Consider the following 7,500-nt stretch of genomic DNA (forward strand, 5'->3'; position numbering starts at 1 on the left):
ACCAGGCATAGTTCACCATCTTTCGGGTCCCAGCGTGTACGCTCTAGGTGCGCCTCTATTATAATATAATCCGAAAACTAAATTATAATAATATAAGACGCCCTAGGAGTGCGATATTTAATACATAATATAAATATATCCTCCTTTTATCATTTATAAAAAAATATAAATAATATTTACTTTCATTGTGCCTTTGGGTTTCATAAAATTTATAAATATTTCGATGAAAAAATATTTTATTCCCAATGACTTGCGTACATGCTAGACTCCTTGGTCCGTGTTTCAAGACGGGTCCTGAAAGTACCCAAAGCTATATCGTCGCTGACAGATAAATTTTTAATAAAAAAAAATGAGCCAGTTCATTATCATACACCTACTGACAGTTAAATAGTATCATATAACGGCATAAAATCCGTATATATAATATGTTTTAATAAAAAAACCTATTTATACTCGTGGTGGATCTGAACGCGTTAATAACGCGACTCAATATCAATTTATAATTAATACCATCAAACAATTAATCAAGAAACATAGGCGTTTAACATACACAAAATATTATCAAAAAATAATATTGTACATTAATCAACGCACCAATGCCTATAGATTAATATTTAATGGGTCGCAACGTCCTACAAGATGAGAAGTGCATACCTCGTTATCATACAATTAACAATATACAGCAGTGCATATATTTTTACTAAAAATAAATTCCTAATAAAAATTTTTGTCACATGCTAGTACAAATTGGTTGATTAACGATAAAAAGTAAATGAATCTCATCTTTCGACCTTTCGGGTTTCTCAGGTTTACCCCTGAACGGTTTTACGTACTCTTTAACTCTCTCTTCAAAGTTCTTTTCAACTTTCCCTCACGGTACTTGTTCGCTATCGGTCTCGTGGTAATATTTAGCCTTAGATGGAGTTTACCACCCACTTAGAGCTGCACTCTCAAGCAACCCGACTCTAAGGAAAGATTCACCTATCATCAATAATAATCACTACGGGCCTGGCACCCTCTATGGGTATATGGCCCCATTCAAGATGGACTTGGATGTATTATATAACAATAGGTTTATATTGAATCTTCCTAAACACTACATTCCCCAAGTGTCTGTTTATCAGCCACGGGGTTCAGTGCTGGGCTTATCCCTGTTCGCTCGCCGCTACTAAGGGAATCCTAGTTAGTTTCTTTTCCTCCGCTTAATAATATGCTTAAATTCAGCGGGTAATCTCACCTACTCTGAGGTCGTAAAAGTTTTTAGAAGTATTAAAACAAAAATTTTTTTTATATATTATGTTTTTGTTATATTTTATAAGTAAACAATTTTCTTAATTATTCATACTCAAATTTTTTTAATATTATTATATAATATTATTTTTATATTTATCTAAAGAGAAGAAAATAAAAAATAAATAATTATATATATTAATTTTTTTCGAGTATATTGAAAATTTTATTACAAATAAAATATTCCATAACAAAATATTAATATATAATATTTTTGTTTATTCTTCTTTATTTAATATTTTAAAAATATATTATTAATATCATTTATTATTAATATTATTATTAACATAAAGTTTTATAATATTATATATAAATGATAAAAAATAATATTGATATATTAATTTAAAAATGTCGACAAATAATAAAAAATATATAAATTTTAAATGCTATTAAAAACATTTTATATTTATTTTTTTCTTATATTTGGCGTAAAACATTCATATATAAATAATTTTACATTTCTTTTATAAAAATTTTATTTATCAATTTAATTAAATATGAAAAAATAAATTTTCTTTTTTAATTATTGATAAATTTCTTTTTCATAAAAAAAATTTTATGTAAAATAATCTTTTATTATATTAATATAATGTATACGACCCTCAGCCAGATGTGGTCCGGGAACAGTATCCAAGGACCGCAATGTGCGTTCGAAATGTCAATGTTCATGTGTCCTGCAGTTCACAAGTTGACGCGCAATTAGCTGCGTTCTTCATCGACCCACGAGCCAAGTGATCCACCGTCCAGGGTAATCTTTTTAAATTTTAAATGTAAGTATTATTATTAATAATAATCTTTATTTTTAATATAAAAAATAAAATTATTAATTTATATATCTTTATAAATTCTTTTAAAATAAAAAAATTTTTCTAGAATATAAATTATATATTTTATTTTAAATATATATATATATAAATTAAAGATATTATGGTATTAATAAATATATACATAACATTTTTGATATTTTTGTTAGTGCTAGCTAGATATAATAATTAATATTTGGTATATTTTATAGAAATGTATTTATTTTTTTTTTATAAATTATTTTCTACATAAAAATATATATAATATTAATATGGTACAAAACAAATGGGTTTGTTTTTTAACATAATAACTTTTAATAAAAAAAAAGAAATATCAAGACAAAACATAAAGAAATTTAAATTTGAAATAAATTTTATTCTTTAAAAAAATTTTATCTTGTGTTTTCTTTATTTTTATTATATAACATAGAAAAATAAAAATATAGATTATATCAATTATAATCTTATTTTATTTTTCTTAATAGAGATTATATACATATAAACAAATAATTTCAATATATTCTATTTTTAATTTCACTTTTTTATAAGAGAAATTATTTATAGATTTTATTAATAATTATTGTTTAATAATAATAATAATATTGAATATAAAAATATTTTATATGTAACAAATATATTATTAATATTTATATAATATTCTCTATATTATATGTATAGATATATTATGTGTATAAAAAAAGTTTGGCGTATTACTTTAATATGATATCATAACCAAAATAAATCTCTTTTAACACATAATTACTATTATATATTTTGAGAAAATTACATATTAATATGTTATTTTGTTAAAAAAAATATTTCTTATCAATAATATTTTTATTTTTTGGAATATTTAAAAACAATACAAAAAATATAAATAAATATATTTTATATATATCGTTAATGATCCTTCCGCAGGTTCACCTACGGAAACCTTGTTACGACTTTTACTTCCTCTAAATGATCAAGTTTGGTCATCTTCCCAGCAACATCGGCAATATCAGAAATATTGCCGCGTACCAGTCCGAAGACCTCACTAAATCATTCAATCGGTAGTAGCGACGGGCGGTGTGTACAAAGGGCAGGGACGTAATCAACGCGAGCTTATGACTCGCGCTTACTGGGAATTCCTCGTTCATGGGGAACAATTGCAAGCCCCAATCCCTAGCACGAAGGAGGTTCAGCGGGTTACCCGGACCTTTCGGCCTGGGAGGACACGCTGATTCCTTCAGTGTAGCGCGCGTGCGGCCCAGAACATCTAAGGGCATCACAGACCTGTTATTGCTCAATCTCGTGCGGCTAGAATGCCGCCTGTCCCTCTAAGAAGAATTATTTGTACGCCGGCAGTAAAAACCACATCAAAAAACTGCGTACCCATACACCATAACATATGCAACATAAAGCACAATATATACAAAATATAATCTTGATCGTTAAATCTCAAAAATACATGCATATATAAATACAATACATAACACACATGAAAATGAATGAAATGGGAAACAAACAGCCGATGGGCCTTGAGATGCCGGTAAAGTACGTCTATTTAGCAGGCTAGAGTCTCGTTCGTTATCGGAATTAACCAGACAAATCGCTCCACCAACTAAGAACGGCCATGCACCACCACCCACCGAATCAAGAAAGAGCTCTCAATCTGTCAATCCTTCCGGTGTCCGGGCCTGGTGAGGTTTCCCGTGTTGAGTCAAATTAAGCCGCAGGCTCCACTCCTGGTGGTGCCCTTCCGTCAATTCCTTTAAGTTTCAGCTTTGCAACCATACTTCCCCCGGAACCCAAAAGCTTTGGTTTCCCGGAAGCTGCCCGCCGAGTCATCGGAGGAACTTCGGCGGATCGCTAGCTGGCATCGTTTATGGTTAGAACTAGGGCGGTATCTGATCGCCTTCGAACCTCTAACTTTCGTTCTTGATCAATCAAAACATTTTTGGCAAATGCTTTCGCTTCTGTCCGTCTTGCGACGATCCAAGAATTTCACCTCTAACGTCGCAATACGAATGCCCCCATCTGTCCGTATTAATCATTACCTCGGAGTTCCGAAAACCAACAAAATAGAACCGAGGTCCTATTCCATTATTCCATGCACACAATATTCAGGCAAAATTTGAGCCTGCCCCTTAAGCACTCTAATTTGTTCAAAGTAAACGTACCGGCCCACCTCGACACTCAATTAAGAGCACCGCGACGGGATTGCAATTGGGGGCTGCCACCGCTCTTAACGGTTAAACACTTACGACAAATTACATAATAAAAATATATATAATGCATTAAATAAATAATAACACTAAAATATACTTTATACATAATCTGTACCACCCACCGGTAGGACGTCCCACATAACATGCTAGTTAAACAATGCGAGCATTGAACCAACAGTGTAGGACACAGATTCGACTACGAGCTTTTTAACCGCAACAACTTTAATATACGCTATTGGAGCTGGAATTACCGCGGCTGCTGGCACCAGACTTGCCCTCCAATGGATCCTCGTTAAAGGATTTAAAGTGTACTCATTCCGATTACGGGGCCTCGGATGAGTCCCGTATCGTTATTTTTCGTCACTACCTCCCCGTGCCGGGAGTGGGTAATTTGCGCGCCTGCTGCCTTCCTTGGATGTGGTAGCCGTTTCTCAGGCTCCCTCTCCGGAATCGAACCCTGATTCCCCGTTACCCGTTACAACCATGGTAGGCGCAGAACCTACCATCGACAGTTGATAAGGCAGACATTTGAAAGATGCGTCGCCGGTACGAGACCGTGCGATCAGCTTAAAGTTATTCAGAGTCACCAAATTAAACGATGCAAATTAAAATTTACACCGATTGGTTTTGATCTAATAAAAGCATTCCTTCCATCTCTGGTCGGAACTCTGTTTGCATGTATTAGCTCTAGAATTACCACAGTTATCCAAGTAAATGTGGGTACGATCTAAGGAACCATAACTGATATAATGAGCCTTTCGCGGTTTCACCTTAATTTGGCTTGTACTGAGACATGCATGGCTTAATCTTTGAGACAAGCATATGACTACTGGCAGGATCAACCAGGGAACTATTTGTATTTATAATATTAAATATATAATAATATACATGATATTTTTGTTTTCTTATTATAAGAAAAAAAATTTTCATACAATAATTATTAATATATAATAATATTATTACAATTTCATTTTAAATATCAGATGGTCTCACCCATTACTGATATAAATTTTTTTTTTTTTATATCTCTATTGTTTTAAAATTAATAGAAAAAACATATGAGATATATATATTATTATTAATTTTTTTTTTTTTCAAATATATATTTTATTATGTCATTTATATAATTTTTTTGCTTTTACAAAAAGAAATATATAACATGTTATTCATAATAAATATTATTGAATAAAAAAAAAAAAAAATAATTATGATTTTTGTCAGACCATCACCAAATGGGTCTTAAAATATTTCAAACATTTTCTCATACTCGTCGCTAGATTGAAAGCGTCATTTATTTTTTAATTTTATTTAAAAAGTTAATTTTAAATAAAAAACGTTATAATAACACTTAATATTCTCGCTTGGTATGAGGTGAGTCAATGTAATATTATTTATAAAAATAATTTTTATATAAATATTGTGTGCTCATATGGGAGTGTAAAGTTTAAAACTTATAACCCATGAACTTGCTTTGACAAAAAAATTTATATGTTATTCTATTTATAATCAATAATTTAATAAAAAAAAATTTTTTTTTAAATATTGATATAAAAAGATATACATATAGAGGTTTTTTTACAAAATTCTCATTAATTTTTTTACAAAAATAATAATACAATATTTAATATCAAAATAATCCAAACTGATTACCATCCAGACTATTATCAATATATATAAGATTGTATTATTATTCATTTCAATACATATTTATTAAAACTGAGATAAAATTTCATATATTAATAAATATGCATGTGTAAAAAAAAAAATTTTTATATAATAATTGAAAATGTTTTTGCTATTATTTTGTATACATACATTAAATAATTGATAACAATTTAATACAATGTACACCTAAAAAATAGTAACAGCATATACATATTCGAAACATTACTAGCAAAAAAACCAAAATACAATATTAAATATCAAAATAAACCAAACTGATTACCATCCAGAATATTTTGAGTATATATATATATAATTTTGTATATTTTGCGTTCATGTTAATAAAATATATAAATGATACATATTTGAAAAGTGTTATTCTTCTTTCTGTTTTTTCGTAATATCATGGTGTCCATAGACATGCAAAAGCGTCATACCAAGCCATATACATACCTACACCACCTTTGTTGAATGATACACGAACAGTATGAAAATTAAACAACATATTCAATATCATTTTATATTATACTAAAATAAATGTTATTCTATTAAGAAAGTGTATATTTTTAAATTTGGCATTCATTACATAGTCAAAATACAATAATAATATAGATGATACATATACGATAATTGTTATTTTTCTTTCTGTTTTTTCGTGATATCATGGTGTCCATAGAATTGCAACGACGTCATACCAAGCCATATACAACTCTACACCACCTTTGTTGAATGATACACTTAGAGTATGAAAAATAAACAAATTATACTATATCATACTATATCATATATGTAAGACTGTTGAACATAATACCACAAAATACACTATTTCATATAGATATACATTCATTCTTGTCAACATAAAAGTACGTTATAAATGATACATATACAATAAGTTTTATTCCTCTTTCTGTTATTCCGTAATATCATAGTGTCCATAGAATTGCAACGACGTCATACCAAGCCATATACAACTCTACACCACCTTTGTTGAATGATACACGGACAGTATGAAAAATAAACAACCTATTCTATACCATTTAATATCATACTAAAACATGAAACAAATGTTATTCTATTAAAAAGTGTATTATTTTATTATATTTAGTATTCATTACACAGTCAACATACATAAATGATACATATACGATAAGTGTTATTCCTCTTTCTGTTATTCCGTAATATCATAGTGTCCATAGAATTGCAACAACGTCATACCAAGCCATATACAACTCTACACCACCTTTGTTGAATGATACACGGACAGTATGAAAAATAAACAACTTATACTATACCATACTATATCATATGTGTGAGACTGCTGAACGTAATACCACTAATACACTGTTATACATAGATATACATTCATCTCATTAACTTACACGCACTATCCATCATATATATTAAAGACATTACACCCGGTGCTTCAAACTCAAAATATGATAATGTTTAAAATGGCTTTAAACATCATAAACTTTACAGAATAATCAAAATTTAAAGAAAAAAATTTTAAAAAAAAAATTTTTTTCAGCTAAAAA

General features: G+C 29.2%; 3 non-coding genes across 3 annotated transcripts in view; all 3 read right to left on the reverse strand.

The window, feature by feature from the left end:
* The window catches only part of LOC123304278, a 4,578-nt gene extending 3,327 nt beyond the window's left edge, over positions 1–1,251 (reverse strand). Inside the window, exon 1 of the ribosomal RNA XR_006536312.1 lies at positions 1–1,251. This exon is cut by the window's left edge and continues 3,327 nt beyond it. This is a non-coding gene — a ribosomal RNA (large subunit ribosomal RNA).
* A 635-nt stretch (positions 1,252–1,886) lies between these two features.
* LOC123304282 lies at positions 1,887–2,041 on the reverse strand. Its single transcript, XR_006536316.1, has one exon. It is a non-coding gene; the product is annotated as a 5.8S ribosomal RNA (ribosomal RNA).
* Positions 2,042–2,994: 953 nt separating this feature from the next.
* LOC123304276 lies at positions 2,995–5,152 on the reverse strand. The gene has a single exon (XR_006536310.1). It is a non-coding gene; the product is annotated as a small subunit ribosomal RNA (ribosomal RNA).
* Positions 5,153–7,500: the final 2,348 nt, after the last annotated feature.

Source organism: Chrysoperla carnea (assembly GCF_905475395.1).
Source record: "Chrysoperla carnea chromosome X unlocalized genomic scaffold, inChrCarn1.1 SUPER_X_unloc_37, whole genome shotgun sequence".
NCBI lineage: Eukaryota > Metazoa > Arthropoda > Insecta > Neuroptera > Chrysopidae > Chrysoperla > Chrysoperla carnea.